Source organism: Dunckerocampus dactyliophorus, chromosome 10, assembly GCF_027744805.1.
Source record: "Dunckerocampus dactyliophorus isolate RoL2022-P2 chromosome 10, RoL_Ddac_1.1, whole genome shotgun sequence".
Lineage (NCBI taxonomy): Eukaryota > Metazoa > Chordata > Actinopteri > Syngnathiformes > Syngnathidae > Dunckerocampus > Dunckerocampus dactyliophorus.
Window position 1 is genome coordinate 23700640 of NC_072828.1, and position 21152 is coordinate 23721791.

Consider the following 21152-nt stretch of genomic DNA (forward strand, 5'->3'; position numbering starts at 1 on the left):
CCACCATATTTTACTGTTGGTATGATGTTCTTTTACTGAAATGCAGCATTGCTTTTACGCCAGATGTAATGGGACACACACCTTCCAAAAAGTTGAACTTTTGTCTCGTCAGACCACAGAGTATTTTCCCAAAGGTCTTGGAGATCATGAAGATGTTTTCTGGCAAAATTGAAACAAGTCTTAATGTTCTTTTTGTTCAGCAGTGGTTTTTGTTTTTTGTCTTGGAACTCTGCCATGCAGGCCGTTTTTGCCCAGTGTCTTTCTTATGGTGGAGTCATGAACACTGACCTTAACTAAGGCAAGTGAGGCCTCCAGTTCTTTGGATGTTGTTGTGGGGTCTTTTGTGACCTCTTGGATGAGTTGTCGCTGCGCTCTTGGGGTAATTTTGGTTGGCCGGCCACTCCTGGGAAGGTTCACCACTGTTCCATGTTTTCACCATTTGTGGATAATGGCTCTCACTGTGGTTCGCTGGAGTCCCAAAGCTTTAGAAATGGCTTTATAACCTTTTCCAGACTGATAGATCTCAATTCATCTCAGTTAAGTTAGGTTTTAACAGGGGGGGCAATCACTTTTTCACACAGGGCCATTTTTTTCTCCCTTAATAATAAAAAGTTTCATTTAAAAACAGCAGCTGGTGTTCAGTTGTGTTGCCTTTGATTTATATTTAAATTTGTTTGATGATCTGAAACATTCAAGTGTGACAAACATGCAAACAAATAAGAAATCAGGAACTTTTTCACACCAGTGTATAATTATCATACAGTATAAATTGTTTTTTTTAAATTATACTAACCACTGCAAAATCCAATGACAGGTGCTTGAAGGGCTGTATCAAAAAGTCTGTTATTTACATGTTTATCTGCGGTGGTTAATAAACTAATGACTCTGTCTTGTAATTGCTTTCGACACAGCCCTTGAATCGGGTCTTATCGAAAGCGACACTGATGACTTCACGGCATCCTTGGCAGACTTCCTTTGCAGGACTAAAGCAGGTTGAGTATGAGTTGAGCATGCGCAGTTTCATTCAAAAATGGCCAAAGAATGAACAAGAAAAAGCCGCACCACATGTGAATTACGATGTCAGTGTTACAGTAAAAGGTCTAAAGCGCCTCCATTAATCCAGCACTTGAACCCCCTCCATTTACCCTGCAGGAAGAACCTTTTGCAAGCGGGTTACCTGCGAGCAACAACAGAAAGTTTGAAGGGGGAATAGAGCGAAACACATAACAACACTCTCTTCATGCTAAAAAAAGATCCCCAATCAAAAGGAACTCCTTTCTGTTAAATAAACAATACCAACAAAAAGAACACCAAAAAAGTTTTCTATTGGTTTAAAGCATCAGATCAGGCAGACAGACACTTTTAAAACAATGGGAATTCGACACGATTATTAAACAGTTTCCCACCAAACAGACGTGGCGGCATACGTGTTGAACGAGAGGATCTCTGGGTGCAGCTCCCCGAGCAGACTGATGCATTACTTCTCATCCATCCATCTAATTATTCCCTCAGAAACCTGAAATTTGAAGATACAAAAGACCGTCCCTATCTGTCACTGAGCGCCATTGATCTTATTGAGAGAAAATGTGGGTGTAGCGGAAACCCAATATAACTTGTGCCATTAAATTCCACACCGCATTATTCACATAGCGAATTGACAGATATCTGTGAGACGTTTCTTTTAATCTTCAACCGTTGTTGAAGAAAAAGGAGAGGGGGTGGGGTGTTTGGTGGTGGTGGTGATGGTGGTGGTGGTGGGGGGGGGGATCCTACACTGCAGGCATCTCTCCCTTTTCCATATTTGCAGTGAGGTTAACAAAAAAGCCGATTGATGTACGGCGGAAAAAAAAACACCGCCCCACCTAACTTGTTGATTATTAACAATGCGGATGCTAAGACGGATGTGTTGCCGCTGCATTTGGAATCGTCAGTCTGGAATGAACACGGGAAGCTTTTATCAAAGCCGTGTAGGCTGATCAATTCCGTAAACTGCTGCTGTCCACGCCAGTCAATCCGCACTACCATTTTGGTCAATACGTTCTCATGATTTTCCCAATTATGAATTGCGGATGTGTCTGAAGTGTGTGTGGGTACGTTGCATGCAGTTGGGAAATGACAGCAGGCAGGAGTGCATGTCAATACAAGTGCATGTAACTGTGTGTGTGTTATCATCCATTATGCCAACCATACCTCACTCCACTTCGCCCACACACACACTGACGCACACTCGATAGATAATCAGGTTGATTGCGAGTGGAAAAAAGCTTTAAGAATGTCTTTGCATTGTTCTATTTGATTTATGTCTTCCCTCAATGATGAATAGTTTTCTCTTATTGACATCTCTACAGGCTTCATGGTGGCCTCGCGGTTAACATGTCGACAAAAACATGCCTGTTAGGCTTGTTGGAGACTCCAAATCAGGGGTCATTTGCGGCTGTTCTCTTAATTGGCCAGTAGCACATTCTAAAAATAGAATTTAACAAGAAAAACTGAAGATAACAACAGCAAAAATTGAATTCAATTGCAATTTTACAAGAATAAAGACAAAACGATAAGAAAAAAAAGTTGTAATCTAACGAGAAAAAGACGTAATTTTACGAGAATAACTTGCTAATATTATGGAGAAAAATTACATAATTAATAATTTTAGTAGCATAATATTGAAATATTGGAGATTTTTTTTTTATTTGCCCGTAGCACATTTAAAAAAATATAATTTAACAAGAAAACTAAAAAAAAAAGAGAAAAAATGTGCAGTAATTTTACAAGAATAAAGTCAAAATGTTAAGAGTAAAAAAAGTTGCAATCTGATGAGGAAAAAAATCATCATTTTACAAGAATAATGTAAATATTATGAGGAAAAAAAAGACTTTCAAAAGTTGTTATATTATGAGGAAAAAACAAGACAACAAATAAAGTTGTAATTTTGGAAAATAAAAAGTCCTGTTCTCACAAAAAAAAGTCTAAATTTTAGGAAAATAAACTTGTAACATTATGAGCAAAAAATGACGTCATTTTCGTAGCATTGAGTTGAAATAGTCAAGAAAAAAAGACGTTTATTACGAGAAACAAAGAAAACTGACAAATAAAGTTGGAATTTTTTGTAAAATTTGATTGCAGAAAAAGAGTTGGAGATGAAATTCTCCACAACCTCCTAAAGGTCAAAGGATCACTTTGGAAAATGAATGAAGCTAATTTCACCTCCCCCTTTGCGTGCTCTTTGATCTCCGGTTATGAGAAGGAAGAAAGACTCTCACCCCAAATTCGATTTTTTCAAAATGTATTGAAGAATAAGTCAGACATAATAATTGAAAAATAAGTCAGATAGAATATCTCGCCGTCTTCCAGAGCCCTGGACCCCGTTTCATTCACCTGTACCCATCTTCTGGCCGAATGAAAGAGAGTCCCCCCCGATCGTCCCATAGTCATTTTTATACTTGTTTGCTCAGACCACTGGCGCCAGTCCCGCCAGTCCCTCCTCTGTCTTTTAAAGACCTGAAGAAAAAAGGTATATTTTTCTTAATCTTTGTCTATAAAAGTGTGAAATATTACGTCTTAAGTCTTTAAAGACTGACATCCCTCAGGTCTGGCGCCCCTGGTAGCCTGGCTAACGTCCAGTTTGGTCCGTGAACGTGCAGCATTTTTTCTCATGCAGTTGTTTTTAGGCTGGTGTGTATTTTGGCATTTTGCAGCATTTTCTTTTTTTTGCATTTACTTTTGATGTTGCTGCGTTAATGTCTTCGTCGCATTTTTAATTTGCAGCATTTTCCTGTTGCATTTCTTTTTTTGAATGGTGTTTTTGGATCATGTCTGTTTGGAGCGCTTGGATGTTGCTATCGTGATTGGCGATACCACTGATTTTCGTTTCCGATCTGATGTTGAGTAAAATTCAGGCTGGTGTCGGCGATACTGATTTCATATCACAGCATAAAGAATACAAGACATTTAATTAACTTCTTAATTGCATAAATTATTCACTTTAATAAAACAATAATTTAATAATTAATAAAAGTAATTTATTTATTTGAAACCCTGAAGTATATCAGGGTAGTAGCGAGGTGATTTACACTATAGCCAAGCTTACAAAAACAGACAAAATCATATTTTTAACAATAAAAAAATAAAATAAGTAAAATAATAAAACCATTAAAGTAAATGATTCATTATTAAAAAGTACTTTAAGAGTGAAAATTTCACAATTCACACATGGCTCCGTTTCAGACAAACGTTCAAACCTCGATCGATATTTTGATTTGAGAATCGATTTCATAGCACAAAGAGCTGGTATCGGAGGTATCAATATATCAGTATCGATCCACACATCACTACATTGCGCGTTTGCCCCGTGTCGGCCACTGTACAAAAGGGCATTTGAATTGTTTTGACATTCGATTTGGTCATCAGAGGACATGGGACGTGAAATAGCATGGGGGAGGGGCTGGGATGTACAGTAAAATGCTATCTAATTATGGAAAAATTTTCCAGTTCATTATTGCACTGTATATTCGACACAGGGAGCGACTTCTAAAACCGTATTTTGGTTGAATTATTTGAAAAGAAAATGCCAAGGCTGATTGGGGAGGGTTGGAGTGTCTGTGCTGAGTCTCGCGGTATTTGACAGCTTCCCGGGAATGTTGCCGTGTTTACATTAGTGGCACGCGGGTCAGCAGTGTGGCGGCTGGAGAGGGGGGGCCCTAGCGGACGGACTCCTTTAGAAACACGTACACACACACACACACAGCCTGACTGCCTCCCACAGCAACGCACTCTCTCCCGTCAAAAGTACTTTTCAGCAGTGACGCTACTACGCAAGAAGAGAGGTCGAGCGAGCCGACTTTTTTTTTTTTTAAAAAGGGAAAGTCCTACGAAAGACGAGCGCCATAACAATCAGTGAGCGTGAAGAAGGAATAGCTTAGCAACAGAGTCCCACTTCCTGGTAAGTCCTCACACAGCTGACCGTCAACTTACTACTACCTTTGACAGCCACTGAGCCGCTTTTAATCAGTTTACGGCTTCTTTGTTTGACACCACTGGAATGTGGCACTCATAGGAGGTCCGCCATTGTCCCCAAAGTCGATCAGTCATCTTCAGCAAAAGTTTGAGGGAAGTTCGTCAGCTAGCTTAGCCAGCCCGAGGCTACTAGCATGTAGCATGGCTAACTTTCACTGCATACAAGTTTATGCCTCCTTTTAAGTTAACTTACTACTGACATTAATGCAGCATGCTTACAGACAAACGTGTCGCAATGTAACTTATGATGCTGTTTAGCAGGAAGGACAAAACACGAGCCTGATATTCTGATTGCACACAACAGATTTAAAATGATGCAACTTAATGGCGCGCAGTGTGTACTGTACTTCGATTGCTTGCCACATGAATAGTTTTGTTTTTCTGTTCCCTTAACATATCCTTGGTTGTTTTGTGGATACTTGTTACTCTCTGCATTGAGAAGTTCTTGTGTCATCTGTCTGTCATTCAAAGCAACTTGTTTTCAGAGCTGGGATGATGCGGTCACTTGGAAACGTATGAAATCCTAACTCTCTTAATTATTAAATATGTTTGGTTAAAAAAAAAAAAGAAACCTGAAGTTGTAGAGTGGGTGGGTGTGCGTGTGTGGGTGTATGTATGATACATTTGAAATTGCTCAATTCTGATGCAGGAACGGATAAAAAGTTGCAAAACACTTTTGACGGTTGGCGCGCAGATGTTACAGTGCCTTCTTTAAGTTAGCATATTTACAGTGGTGCAGAAATGACACACAACCAAACACACACATACTGTATACCATAAGACAAACGCAACGGAAAAATGCTGCAATGACATGAATTCTGCGAGGTCAAAAACATATACAAAAGAAAAATGATGCAAATGCCGAAAAAACGCATAAACCCCCAAAGCAGCTGCACGAGCTGCATGTTCACGGTGCAAAATGGAAGTAAGCGAGGCTACCTGGGGAGCAATAACTGAGGGATGTCCGTCTTTAAAAACATGTGTGAGATGCCCAGAAGAGAGACAGTTTTTGAGGATGCAGAATGAACAGATGCATGTTTTTTTGTTAAACTTAGGTTACATTCGGGCGTACGACTTTTTTTGGCAATTGACATTTGCCCAAACCTGACAACAGCAAAACGTACGAAAGACACACGTTGGCCGTACGGACGACGCACCAGGTGTGTAAGTTTGTCTTGCAACCTGCAAATAATGTAAGCGCCTGTAATGTTTGTTTTGATATGACAACCTCTGCTGCACAAAAATCCGCACATCACACACGCGCCCTCCTTGCGTTTGTTCTTTTTTGTTTTTTTTTTCGCATAGACCAGCCGTAGAAGCCCGTATGACCAGTTGCGACCAAGGCTTTAAACATTTGGCGGTAATATTTTCCAACATAACAAATGTTAGCGTAGTAGGGCTTTCTCCCTACTCCCTGGTTGGGAGGAGGGTGTAATGACATCATCATGAAATTTGAAAACATGAAAAGCCCAAAAAAAACCTAAAAAATGTTTAGTACTCCAAACCTTTCTTCTGTTGCATCTTTTTTTTGTTAATGTCACAACGACAGAACTGCCTGGTAGTAGTTCTGGATGGGGCAGGGGCCCACATCAGCACCTGCTGCTCGTTGAGAAGAGCGATGCATTCGCCCCTCGTTTGTCGGCCGTGATCAGTGAATTTCTGCATAGTAGGATTCCTTATTTATAAATGCAGTGTTTGTGTAGTGCAGCGGTTCGCAATTATTTTCTGTCATGCCCCGACAAGGGGACAAAAATGTCCTCACAGCCGCCCCCCAATTTGAAATACTATTGAGAAACTGCTAATATCTATTTATCTGTCCTGTACAGACAAACAAACAAACAGAAAATGCAACAAAGTGGAGAGCTGTGAAGCATACAAGTGTATTCAAGAGTCAAATTGCATGTTGAGTACGATAAATATGTACGTGTTGGCAGGTCTGAAAGTGAAAGAAAATGCATTTATTTCCATACATACCGTTTACAAACTGCAGTGTGTCTTTTAAAGGTTGAGTAGTAAGGCTACAAAACCTGACAGAAGCGTCTCAAAATGTTCAAACGAAACATACCAGATTGTTTGATAGCTACAGCATGTGTTTTTTTTTTTTTTTTACCCCCAAGTTAGATTTGTGGTCCTTTTTAATAGATGGTTATGGATTGGCTATTTGGTTTGTGGCTGTGCAAGATGAATAAGGATGGTCAGGTCAGAATCCATGTGGCTTCTCCTTTGAGCCACGTTGTCATCAGCCAGCACTTGATAATCCCATTCTGTCTGCTGGGAGTTGTCAGTGGACATACTAGAATATGTTGCATTCAGTGCTTTTACAAATTTGACATTTGCCATTGAATCATATGGCTGGTGTCTGATGTAAGTTAAATATGACTTATGGTTCAAAAAGAACCATATCTGTAATACAACTTTTATAATACCCTCCTCGTACGCCATCGAAGTTAAGTGTTTAAAGAGTGTAGTTGAAGTTCAGTGTCGTTCAATGGTCATCACATTTTTCCCCTTTACCGTCACCAGTGCGTATGGTGGCATGACCAAAAAAAGCAAAGAGAAAAAAAAAAAAAAACACTTTGTGATGTCATGCACAACGATGGTTACAATTAGGGGGTTTTGTGCCAATTATTTTTCCAGACAATCTTGGTCAATCTGTGAATTGTACAACTATTATTTTGCATTGTAATTATTTGTGAACTAACTAACTTGTGAATTAACTACACAAGTCGTCCCTCGCTCACTTTTTAAAAAATTCATTAAGAAAAGATTGGTGTTCCGTGGTTGAATACGGCGTATTATTAGTAAAAAAAAATTATGCATATTGTATGTCTTTTTAGACCTTAACTAAACATTTTCAAGCGTAAAAATGGCTAAATGAACGAAAATACAAATATACTGCATTCATAAGATGTGATATGACGTTTAATACAGTACATGTGACTTGTGTGTGCAATTAAGAATTGGGGCCTGGGAAGTGACGTCGGCTAGCTACAGTTTACTGTAGCTGAGTGCTAGCAGCAGGTTAGCAGTGTAGAGAGTGGACGACGACAGCAGCTCCTGTGTGAATGCTCACAGCATGTGTTCTCTGCTTGTTAAAATAACTATGGAAGTGCACCGGAAGTCTCTCTTCAAACAGTAGAGCAGTGGAGTAGTATTCTACACTGGTCTCCAGGTGTGCGTAACGTTACACTGATGAGACATTACCCACCGCAGGAGCTGTCAATGCTAACGTGTGAGTCTTATTTATGTCTACGATGGCTTGTTTTATAATTTTAATAATTTCTACTATATTGGATAATACGAGTGTAAATGTAACTATTAGGGTGTTATGTCCTGTCTACAGGGCTGAAAAAAGTATTTAGAAGGTCATTAAAAAAGGTTTTATATGCTCTGACTATGAAAATATTCCATGTATTAATACCGAATCCAATTTTGTGAAAATTAAATTTTCGCGGTCGGGTGTGGAACCAATTAACCGCGATAAACGAGGGACTGAAAACTGTAGTTTAATGCCAGTTTGAATCAAATGGAATCAATGGATTTTTCTCAGATGCTTGAACAACGCTATTCTGTCGTGGGATGATTCATCTGAGGATTCGTGACTACTGACATACCTTGTTGACCTAATTATTACTCACATCTCTGTTGCTTCATTCGATCACTGTCAAAGACAACAGACTTGAGTCTACAAGCGTCATCAGGTGATGAACACAGACCTCGCTCTGTGAAGATGACGATCAAGGAGTGTGTCACAGACCGGATGAACAACAAATGGCTGCCAAATGGTTGCATCGGTCTCTGTGGTTTAGGATATCTGCCAGAACCACACTGTAATATGTGAAAATGATTAAGGTTGGCATACTGGTAGGTGGTGATAACTCAGATATATATATATATATGAACCTGGAAAAAGGAACTTTAAAAATAATACAAGTCCTTGTATTTGGTGATTACTGTAGCATTATATTTGGACTTTTTTCACAAGAAAGGCTATCGTCCCTCGCAGTACAGTCACAGTGGCAGCGCTACCTTCAAGTGTTTCACTGGTCTACGTTAGACCAAAATTTCCACTCACATTTATGGAGAACTCTTTATGCTGCACCCAAAGCAGTGATTTAGTGCAATGGTATTCACCAATTCTGTCTGTCCTGTCAGAGGTTCCCATTTTAGCCCTGGAGCCGGCCCCTCTGCCGGATTTAAGATCAGATGAGACATTTGTCATCTGACCACTTGAACGCTCGTTTCGCCTTTGGGGTTTTTTTTTTTTTTTTTTTCTCTAAACAAAACAAAAATATTAGCTTTTTTTTTTCCCCCTTTTCAATTCATATTTGAAGATGCGTCCTTAGGCCGTTCCCAGATACATTTAACACCCGTCTCATGCATGTTGTCAAAGACCTTGCTTGGCCAGGCATTGTGCAGAACTGATGCTGGCAAGGTCATATGCCTTTTTGGTGTTACAACTTTGCAAAATCAAACATTTGAAGACATGGTTTCTGCCTTGCCGAGAATAATTGACTGTAAAACAGTTGTTCCATTTTTTTCTGCCTCTGTTTGGTTAGAGTGTAGAGTAAGGTCTTTGGCAATGAGAGTGGGCTCTTCCAGCAGCTTCTTCCACTGCACTGAAACATGCCTCTTATCAATATTTTTGTATTTTTCTTCCTTCTTCAGTATGGAAGGTCACGGGTACGCCAAGCATTCAAATCTCCTCACATGGTGCCTTGCAGCCCCTCGTGTCTCGTGAACATTCATAGCATCATTGTGGCACTGATGCCTTTTCTCATTGGACTCAGTGTGCTCTGCAGGGAAAACACTACAAAGACATGCAAACGCAAAAATTACTGACCCAGGACCTTGTTTGAAGTTAATGAAATAGTTTCAGTGCTGCTGGGTCAGTTTGTGTCATGACCATGCAATCTCTGTGATCTATTTCTCTGCAAACTTTTTTTTATTTTTTTTTTGTAGCTCATTTACAGTATTTTCTGAAACCCTTCTGCATAAAACTACTACAGTTTATACAATGTATAAGACACGGAGTAGTGAACTCATGATGTTTATCCATCCGTTTTCTATGCCGCTTATCCTCATTAAAGTCGCGGGTATGCTGGAGCCTATCCCAGCTGACTTCAGGCGAGAGGCGGGGTACACCCTGGACTGGTCGCCAGCTATTCGCAGGGCACATATAGACAAACAGCCATTCACACTCACATTCATACCTATGGACAATTTAGAGTCGCCAATTAACCTAACATGCATGTTTTTGGAATGTGGGAGGAAACCGGGGTACCCGGAGAAAACCCACACACGCACGGGGAGAACATGCAAACTCCACACAGAGCTCATGATGTTTAATCAGTTTAAATGATTACCGCAATGACTCAAATATAAGGGAGCTCTTAATACAATAATCCCTCGTTTATTGCGGTTAATTGGTTCCAGACCTGACCGTAATAAGTGAAGTAGGATTTCTTATTTATAAATGGAATATTTTTGTAGTTAGAGCATAGAAAACCTGTTTACAACGTTCTAAATATGTTTTTTTTTTAACATTATTCGAGCTCTCTAGACACAAAATAACACCCCTATAGTTACCTTTACACTCGCATTACCCAATATAGAAGACATAATAAGAGAAAATAAGCTATTTAAGACATGAATAAGACTCGTGCTCATGTGTATTGCTAAATGTGTTCTCTAGGGGAGTCGACTGGTGGGTGGACAGGAAGTGACGTCAGGGGTTCAGAGTTGTTTTAGCCTGGCGTGGGTTACTGCAGAAATAGTTTTTATTAGGGATTATTGTGCCTGTTGGGAGATAATTTAAACCGGCAATGAAAGTATGTTGTTCCGTTGATGAAGTCTGGCATTTGTGTCTTTTGCGTGTCTCACCAAACATTACAGTAACATTACTGACATCTAGTGACCGTTATACTCAATAGTACGAGTACAAGTACTCCATATCATTCAGTCTTTGAATGCGTCTTCTGGATGCCTAATAAATGTGTTTTAGATCATTTAGGCATTTATATTCTTGGCAAAAATACATAAAATTTGCTTCAACATGCTTGTTTCATTTCTTTTAAGGTAGGCCATATTCAACGACAAAACAGCATGGTCTATTAGTTAATATACTGTAGTTTGAAAAGCTGTGATAATAGAGAAGCTGCGTAATTTGCCTTTTTTGCCTCGTCGTCCCTCACCAATTTGAGGTTCAAACGCTCTTTTTCAAGGCAAACACATTTTTTTAAAGTGCTCATGACACAAAAACATTTTTGAAAAAAACAATACCAAAATGAAAATACTCACTTAATAAAACATTTTTGTCATACTCCTGTCATAGATGAAATGAAGTGGTGATTTTGACACAATTTTGACATGCCCACCAGTTATTTTTCTGAACAGACGCCGTCTTGGTTGTGACGTCACTGACCGACTACGTTCCCGGAACCAGATTCAAACACATGCAACCATGAACTCGCACCAAAGCCAAGCAAGTGACATAATCACAGCACTAATGGCATTCGCTAATATTGTGTCGTGAGGCGTACGATATGTCTTACTGGCAGTGATAGCTACAACAGCCTAACCGCCTAGCTTGCGCCTCAGATAGGAATCAGCATTGCATAGGCTGGCTACTGTAGAGCGTATTAGCAGGAGAAATATCAGTTGACTTACTGCCACCTTGGTACGCTTTTCCACAGTCGAATATCTTGTGGGTTTTTGACTTGTAACATTTGTCCAACAAAGTGTGCCGATCTGACAAGGCGACTGGTGTCTATAGGAAATGTGAACAAGCTTACTCCGTCCCCTCAAGTGTTGCAGCAAAAGCCTTCAACACAATGAGCGGGCATAATAAAATTCGGAATGCTTCGATCTGGGTTTTATGCTACCGATTCTGATCATCCATCAGTGAAATCAGTAGATGCTGATACCAATCACATAGATTGAGTGTATATTTTTCAGTTAGGACACTACCAAGGTCCTCTGACTGCCAGGGGGCCCAAAAATAGGTAATTATTAAAAAATAAAAAGGGTTCGGGGGTACAACGTCAGAGCAGTCAGCAACCCCCGGTGTCTTCCACCGCTGAGAGAGGCTGGTCATCTCATCGGATGAATTGAATTATTTTTCGAGTTACTTGCTTTACACTTTTGTCAAGCACGATCACATTTCATTGGTCGTATTTCTGAGCATAAACCTATAGACCCCAAATGTAAAACCAGCCGAAACGGTGGCCTCAGCTGTAATAAATACCTTGCTCCAATTAATCATTGGGATAGACCATTTATTTGAAGTAAGCGTCTCACTTCTCACTTACAGGTGGTATTGTGGCTGTCATTACAGACTCTACAATCTATTATAGATGTGTTACAACGTGTATTATTTGTAGGGAAAAACATATGATTTTTATTAATATAAAAATGTAGTTGTCTGAAGAAAGGCCTCAACTCTTTCGACGCCTGCTGCTCTTTGCAGCTGAGTAAATAAACAAGCCGCTATTTCAGAGGATATTTGGGGGAAAAAAGGATCTATTTAAATTGTCGTCAGGTAGTTGTGTTAGTACGATATTTATAGAGTAACAGCACTTGCGTTATCTCGTTCATTGTTATTATTGCCCACGGTGAGTGCAAGCTGAGGAATATGCTGCTGTGTGCAGCCAAAGCCAAGTTGGCATATTTTCAACTGCGCTGGAAAGACTGCGCTCATGCAGTATCACCCATTTTTATTTAAGATCATTCTCCAATTGTCCCCTGCCTCTCTCCATCGCTTTTGATTATCCACAGGCAAAAATACAAATCCCCCGAGGATACAAATCCACTTTCACCGGATAATTACAAGATGCTGGGTGCCACTGTAAACACCACATCAGTGACAGTGACAGTATGCATTTGTCATGAGATGAGACGAAAGCAGTGAGAATTTGCACTCAGGAACAGAACGAGCGAGAGAGAGGGAGAGAGAGACGGGATTTTATTGTGTTAGTGTGCTATGGGCGTTTGTTCCAGCCTCACCGCAAATGAGCCTTAATGTTTCACACGGGATTTGGAACACAACACTGTAAATTTGTATGAAAGCTTCTTGTTTTGACAGGCTGCTTTGTCCCCTCCCTCTTAGCGGTGTGACGAGCTGGCAACATTTCCTTCTGTCTTGCACTCGTTCTTTATCCTTCGGACTTTATTTTGTTATAAGATGTCACTGGTTGAGTGAAGAGCTAATGATCAAGAGTGTCAAGAGACGCTCTATTGGAACTGCTTGGTGTCATAAAGCATGGGTCTTTTAAATGATTTCATTATACAGTCCCTCGCCACTTTGCGGTTTGAATTTCGCAGCGTCACTATCACGGTTTTTCAAACATGTACTCATAAATAAATCATGGTGTTTCGTGGTTGAATACGACCTATTCTTAGTCAAAACATATGCATATTTAACCTAATGTTATGTATTTTTTCATTTAAAATGTAATCAATTGATTGATTCCATACTAGGAAATACAGTTGATTCGCTTTCTTCTCCTTTTGGTCAGTTGATTCACTTCATTCAGTATTCATATTTAACTCATCTGTCCTTATTTGAAACTCCTTTTAAGTGACTTTTTTGGGGACAATATGCAAACTAAGGATGTTTTGTACGTTTCCAGATGGTAGTTTATGGTCCAGTAGCAGTGACGCTTGGTGACGTCATCATCCAGCGTGGCGTGCCCGGGTTAAAACACATATGTGCCCTGCAAAACGTCTGTCATTTGTGTATTCTTGCTAGTTGCTGCACCGTTCTTTCAGGTATGGATTGCACCATTTAAATGTAATCACAGTAAGCTATACCATCCTCTGTTCTTCATCATTTTGTGTTGCATTTTTAACAAATTTTTTTGTCCTCATTGATAATTTATTCTTAAGTATGTCAGCATTATTAATAATTAACACCCGATTCCTCGACAAAAAACAACGGGAATCTAGGAAACTTCACCCACACTGTTCAGTATCCAGGTATTTATTTAACAGTTACACCGGTTGAATTTTTTGCTAAGAAGTTACTGAATCGATTTAGAAGTTACTGAATCGTTTCGGTTTGTATCGTTGTAATTGAACCAATATCGTCCTTGAATCATATCGCCAACTACGAATCGTGATACGAATCGAATCGTTATTAAAACCAATTGTTACAGTCCTAGTATTCCACACTAGTTACTAGGTGTCAGTTATATTGCTATGACTTTATTGCTGGAACAACAGGCTTTTATTGCAGATTTGATTTAACTCACAGGCAAAATAATCGCTAATAAAAATTTCTGATAAAAACACGGCGAGATTAAAACTCAACTCAGAACCTCCTACGTTGCTTCTTGTCTGTCTCTCTCTCAGGTCCCCGAGGGAACACATTTGAATCTTATTTTTTAAAAAAAATCTTATTTATGTTAAAAACCGTATTTAGGTCATAAACAGGGTTTCTATGCTCTAACTACGAAAATATTCTGTTTTTAAATATGGAATCCTACTTTTTTTTTTTTAATTGACTTGTCATGGTCGAGTCTGGAACCGCGATAACTGCGAGGGATTGCTGTACTTCCATAAAGAACATTGTACAATTGTGCTGGCATGTGGTATTTCTTTACAACAACTGGAATGCTGCTTTTGAGCAAAAATGGGCTGGTTCTGTATTATTAAATAGAATTTTTTTTACCTTCTGTTTGACCTTTAGAGCCTGATCTCCGTCAGATATACAAAAATGAGTGTTTCAAATGTTTCGACCTAAAATACTGACAAATGCAGTGTTTTTAAGCTCACCACGTCCACCATGCTTGTGTAGTCATCTTCTTGTTTTGTTCAGTGTCAATTTGGGACAGGGGACACATCCCCCCCGCATCCTTTAATGTGGTACACTGTGAGTCATAGCAGCTTCTCAGTTTGGCCTGAGGCTTTGAGGTCATGGTCACGGCCTGGGGTTATGAAGATGGAAGCGGAGTCATAATCGGCATCATCAGAGTCTTTGTGAGGATTCCCAGCTGTAGGTCTTGTTTAGTTTTAAATGTTACCAATCTGGATTTTTTTTAACTGTGCCTTTACTACTCAGGGCTCCAGACTGCGACTAAACTGAGGCTAACCGTAATAATTTTTTTAAAAATTAAGAAATAATGTAAATCCAATCAATCTGTTCCAGAACAATTATAGTTTACAATTATAGTTTGACATGCAGAAACAACCTGAAATGCATATCAGTACATATAAATGATGAATGAAAGGGATAAATGAACATTTAAGGTTACCTTTTAACCTTCATTGAGGACGTGATTTTTTGATGCCACTGTCCCTAAAGACACAATGTGGCAGCGAGATCAACCACCACCACCTTCCTGGTTTGACATGAGTCGTTTCTTGAATTCAATAGTGCTGATCACCCCAATAACCCAAAATGGAGCGAAAGAAAGTTGCAAGTGCCAGCGTTTGGATAAAGAACCTGAGAAACACCATTGAATTCAAGAAATAACTCATGACAAAACAGGAAGGTGGTGTCCTGTCACATCGTGTCTTTGGGAACAGTAGTTTAAAGGTAAAAGTAACCTTAAATGTTCATTTAGCCCTCTTCAGTCATCATTTCTATGCATTTAAAATAGTTTTATGCACGTACAACTAAAATGATAAAACAATAGAAACGTGTTTTATGTGAACATTTTTGAGAGTCAAAGGTCGACGACATAACTTCTGGTTCCGGTTGCCATTTGGTTCGCTAGCTAATAGGATACCAATAAGGGAGGACGTTTTCTGATAAAAAAAAAACAACAAACATTTAAAGAATACAGATGCAGTATATTAATAATACGACAAGACGTGCGCCATGTTTTATGTTAATCGGAGAATGCACGCAAACCGAGGTAAAATTGCGGTCTTTTGTTGTCTAATGTCGCCGCTTCTGTCTTTTGCTACTTTTTCCTCTTGGTCTGGAGTCCTACTGTCAATATGTCTGTCCTGTCCTGACCTGTCCTGTCCCAGCCTTCTCCCGGGGGTCCTGTCTGCCTGTGGCCACCACTCAGCCTCCTCCTCCATGCCCATGCAGCCTGGCCCACAGTCAATGGGAGGCAGGCAGCCTGACTCCCTCTGAGCTGCAGGAAGCTGCAGCAGCAGGAGCTCGGCTTGTACGGCGCTGCCGGCTGTCTGTCAGAAGTCCTGCCAAGCCAAGGATGAGAGACCTTTGCTAGTGTGGTATTGGGGCGCTGAATAAAAATATTTTACATCTGAAGGCAGGCATGGGGAGGCATCAGCAGCTTTCTCAGATGTAGAGCAGAGGTGAAAACAGTGTGTGTGTTAATTTACTTGTGTTTATGATGAAGAAAATGGAAGTTAAGAAGAGAGAGAGAATGACTTGAATGAAGTGGTGCTCAGCAGTCTTGGTGCCACAGGAAGTGGGTGTGTAGTGGGAGGAGGAGGTAGGCTGAACAGTTTTAGAAGTGATACTTTTGTTTGGGTCGAGTTTGAAGAGTGGTGGAATCCAAAGCTACTGAATGCCTGGCTGGACGCCCAACTAGTTCTGGCTTGACAGTTTAACAGTGAATATTTAACATTGCGCCACACTGCGGGGTTTGGCTGTAAACAGCAGTCGGCAAGCACCAGCAGCACATGCCTGTGTGATGCTGGGCCTTGGTTGTGAAGCCCATCGAAAAACAACACACAAGCAGGAAGCACATCTTGAAATTCTGATTTGAGAAAAAGGCAGATGGCATGGGCTGGTAGTGTCACGCTGTAAGAAAAAAAAAAACACCAGGATTCCCTGATGAAAGCAGCTCCTGCCTGCTTTGAACAGAGAGTCTGTCATGGTTTGTGTCTGCTGTGTGGCTGCAGGGTCAAACTGTGATACGCAACTCCTGGAATTTGTGCTTTTTAAGTTTTTCATGTTCAAATCGACTGAGGGGAAGAACGGAGGGGGGGAAAACAGGAAGTCTCATTAATATTAATATTATAATGTATGAAGGAGGCAGGAAAGACCTCTCTGGTTTAGGTTCTTTCATCCCCCTTTGTGCTTTGTAGCTTTTTATTCTCTCTTTCCTCCCCTCTGTGTTTTTATGCAATTTCAGTAACTCCATTGGAAATTAGTTTGCAATGCTACAAGCTTTACTTGAATTTTAGAAGATTACTTGTTTTTTGTGTTAAGATATAAATTTTATACACTTTCTTGTATTGGGAAGAAGGATGGTTTTATTTATAAGATTTTTACTTCTGCCAAGAAGGTCATTCTTTCATTGTTTGTTAGTTAGGTCCTTAGTACATATCATACGTTTTTATTTAACTCATTTTCAAGAAAGAACCCATTATGTTTTATAAAGATAAAATAAGATTGGTGTGGATCCCAGATGCATTAATGTGTCGATGTATTTAATTTTAATGATAAAATTAAAGGTAAAAAAAAAAAGCAACAGGTGTACAATTTGGTACGGATCCAAAATGGACGCCTTGGCCTTGGTGGAGGTCTGTGTCTTGCTAGTTTTTTTTTTAGGGTGCAAGCTGTGGAATACCTTAGTTTTAGTCATTTAATTTTGGCAGTGAATACGCTGGAATCCTTTTTTTCAAGCAGACTGAATCTTTTCAGTTGTGATCGTGCCAACAGGGCAATGGGTAGATATCCCAGTTTTAAAAAGGGCCCAGGGGTTCATCCGCGTTCTGCTTTTAAATTAAATTGAAGAGATTTGGCCGCTGAATTGCCCCCATTTATAATATTTGGAACCTTTACACTGCCTCTGTTTCTGATTTGCATTCATGTAAAAGTCTTGTCCATGATGGCGCATTGTTTACTTAATGACCGTAATTTCACATTTTTTGTGTTACATTTTGGCCAATTTTAAAACATTAACATCAGTGGGGAAAACAAAGAAGAAATCGTGTGACTTCTGTTTTTATTGTTTTATCTATGTACTCTGTTAGAACATTACTGGCAACAGTCATTACAATAGCCATCACTTGGAGTAGAATGTACTATATGAGTTCATTGTCATATTAATGTTAATGTATGTCTCCTCAGAAATGGTCTCACTCAAGGTCATATTTCTGTGTGCTTGGCTGTTTTATTTTGCAGTTTTACACTAGCAACAATTCCAGACAACCCATCCTTGAGGAGCAGTGTGCGCACAGACGGTGTAGGACGCAGCAAGTAAATATACATGATTTTAATTGGATGGGAATTGGGAGTACCTGGAGAAAACTCATGCAGGCTTTGGGAGAACATGCAAACGCCACACAGAAAGGCCCCAATCAGAACGTGAACAAGGGACCTTTATGTTGTGAAGGTAGCAGTGCTAACCACTCGGACACCATGGCAGAGGTCTGTGCTCAACCGAGTGCTGTTTTGCCATGATTGACTTTCTGCTGTGTCACTCCTAGATGAAGCTCCTTTCATCAACGTGTTTATGTTTGATCTTGACTTGTTGGTTCTTAAGCCTGGGTATGATAGCTGGAAACAAGGCTGATTTGTGGTCTTCCAGTCCAGCCTCTGTGTGAGGGATGGTGTGACCAGTCTGACATCTTTCCTGATCTGAAAAGGGAAATTCCTGCAGGCACAAAGTACAGAGGGGTGAGAGGGGAGGAGGGTGCGAATGGAGAGAAGTGCGACCCCTTAGGGGTAACGTTATTCTCTGATCGTTGGCTCCTTGCGCGCACACACACTCAGCTGTTCTCCAGGCATGCTGGGCGATGCACTCATGCAAAGAAGGATGCGTGCCTGAGGAATAAAAATAAAGGCTGAACTCCTCCTGGTCTGTGCATTTTGTCTATGCATTTGCAATGCTCACAGGTATTTGTCTTTGTATGTTGTTTTTTAAAATTTGGGACTGAACAAACGTTTTTGAAATTGAATCTTTCACTCTTGATTTAAAATGTTAAAAGACATGAACAATATAATGTAGACAGGTTTAATGCAGTAGAACACCACCAGAACCCTAAGTTGGTTTATCTGGTTCATCCAGAAAACTAAGAAATAATGCAATGTCTGACAATGCTAATTGTCCTACAAATTATTGCAGATAAACAATATTATTGTCAACATTATTTTGAGACCATTTTTTAAATTAATGTAATGATAATATATGGTATAATAATGCGAGCACACCTATCAAAAGCAATAAAGTTAATTTATATTAGTATTTCTATTGGTATTTATCTTAGTATTTAAGATAGTGTGTGTGTGTGTGTGTATATATATATATATATATATATATATAGACACATTTAATAGTAATTTAAATGTCAAGAGCTTTTAAATAAAATCAATAAACAAAAAAGACAAAAAGCCCCAACGAAAATAAAATGGACAGAGTCCTGTCACCCTCTCTCAGTAAAAATTGCACTTAAATAAAAATCACTATCATTCACAATATTTCTGATTTTGAATCAATGTCACTTTCATCATTGTCTGAATATTGACAAAAAAACTAAACATTTCTACAAAAGCCTCAACAAATTCTAATGCCCGTGCTTGTGGTTAAGGAAGATGTCACCAATGTAATTCCAATTGTAATGTAAGATCATTTTTTTATGACACCCTTTATTTTGTTTGCACAATTAGACAGGATGTGGCGCTCTTATTTTGAAGGCTGGAAGTGTATTGGGTATGAGTGTCTGTTGACGGTTAAGACAAGCCAAGAGCAAGAATAAACGTGCCTCTCGCCTTATTTCACTGAAAACTTGCACATCTGGCGGCATCGTAAAACGCCAGCTTACATTTACAGGCGGTAAAAGGCAACACGGTGTAAATACACTCATAGAGCCTGTCGCACACACACAGTCACACTAGCATGCTTTGCTAAACTAGGCTAACCCAGCTAGCTAGCTTCCATTCATGCTCCGTAATAGGAGTTTTTCCGGCAACTTTCCAACATGTTTAGTTCGAGAGAAGGGTTAGTGTCTGTGATGTCATTCCACCACGATTGAATGGTCCGCCGGTGAAATACATCCCCACACAAATGTTCCATCTCATCACGGTGATCTGTTTGGTAGAGAGCAAGAGGAGGAAATCAAACACACATGCACATGTCAATATATAGAGGCCGGCAAAATGATCAAGTTTGTTTTTATTTAACTTACGGTTAATTTATTTATTGATTATCGTGACAGGCCTACTTCAGGTTAACGGAGGAAGAAAATAATTGGTATTTGCAACCCTAATGATCTCTAATACCTTACTTAATATATATTAATATAGTCACATGTACGAAGATTGTAATTTTCCTTTTCAACAATTCAAGCATTAAACCCTACCCTCAAACCTATTGGTAATATAGAGATATGTGGCTTGACCTGAATATGGTTTGACCTCTGAACATTTTTATTAGGGCTGCAACTATGGATTATTTTATTATTGATGAATTGGTCGATTATATTTTCGAATAATCGATGAATCGGCTTTAAAGTAAAAAACATTTTAAATTGTCCCTTCCGCAAAATCATAGCAAAGAGGGCGAGGAAGAGGAATTTCTCAGACACAGAAATAGAAGTAGAGAAGTATGAACAGTAAACCGACAAACATCACAAACACGATACTGCAAATCAATGAGTCACTATTTGTAGTTTCACTGTTCTGCCACTAGGATTTGTGTGTATGCATGGTAAGAGTTGTGCATAAATGTACGCCTTTTTCTACGCACAAGTACAAGTGGAAAAATCCCACACTTTGCGTGGGACTGTTCTTACGCACGCTCTACGCGCGCGTCTATGCAGTGGTTTGCTTCGCGAGGTATCGGGAAGAGGCAAAAATGCCGATTGCGCTTTCCCGAAGTTTATGGATGACTAAGGAAGTATAAAAATAGTCACGTTCGAGAGGCTGAAATCAGGATATTTACAGTACATTTTTAAATTTAGCGATTAAACGATGACCAAAATATCGATTCATTGGATAATCGATTAATAAAGACATATCTGAAAATGACGCCTGTCACGTCGCTAATGATTTGAACATGTTAGTTGCTGGGAAATTAGAACAATAAAATGCGTTTTAAGATTAGATTTTAATAATTGTGTTTTGGTAGCGACTCGAAGGTAATGTTCTGAAAATAAGGATAAAATGGTCAAAAATCTAATCTGTTGATTGGATTGCTTTGTAAATGAACACAAAATCTCTTATTTTCATTTCTTCATCAGTTTTCCTCCGTTCGTCCACATTTTATCATTTTTCA

At 39.4% G+C, this 21152-nt stretch overlaps 1 protein-coding gene across 2 annotated transcripts in view; it reads left to right on the top strand.

Moving 5' to 3' along the window:
- Nucleotides 1–4664: 4664 nt before the first annotated feature.
- Nucleotides 4665–21152, top strand: part of nek7 (NIMA-related kinase 7) — a 72744-nt gene continuing 56256 nt past the window's right edge. The window contains exons 1-2 of one of the 2 annotated variants that reach the window (XM_054789379.1): nucleotides 4665–4936; nucleotides 18062–18136. The gene's annotated coding sequence lies outside the window, so the exon portion shown is untranslated. The remainder of the gene's footprint in view (nucleotides 4937–18061; nucleotides 18137–21152) is intronic. The other variant, XM_054789378.1, reaches the window with a different exon arrangement.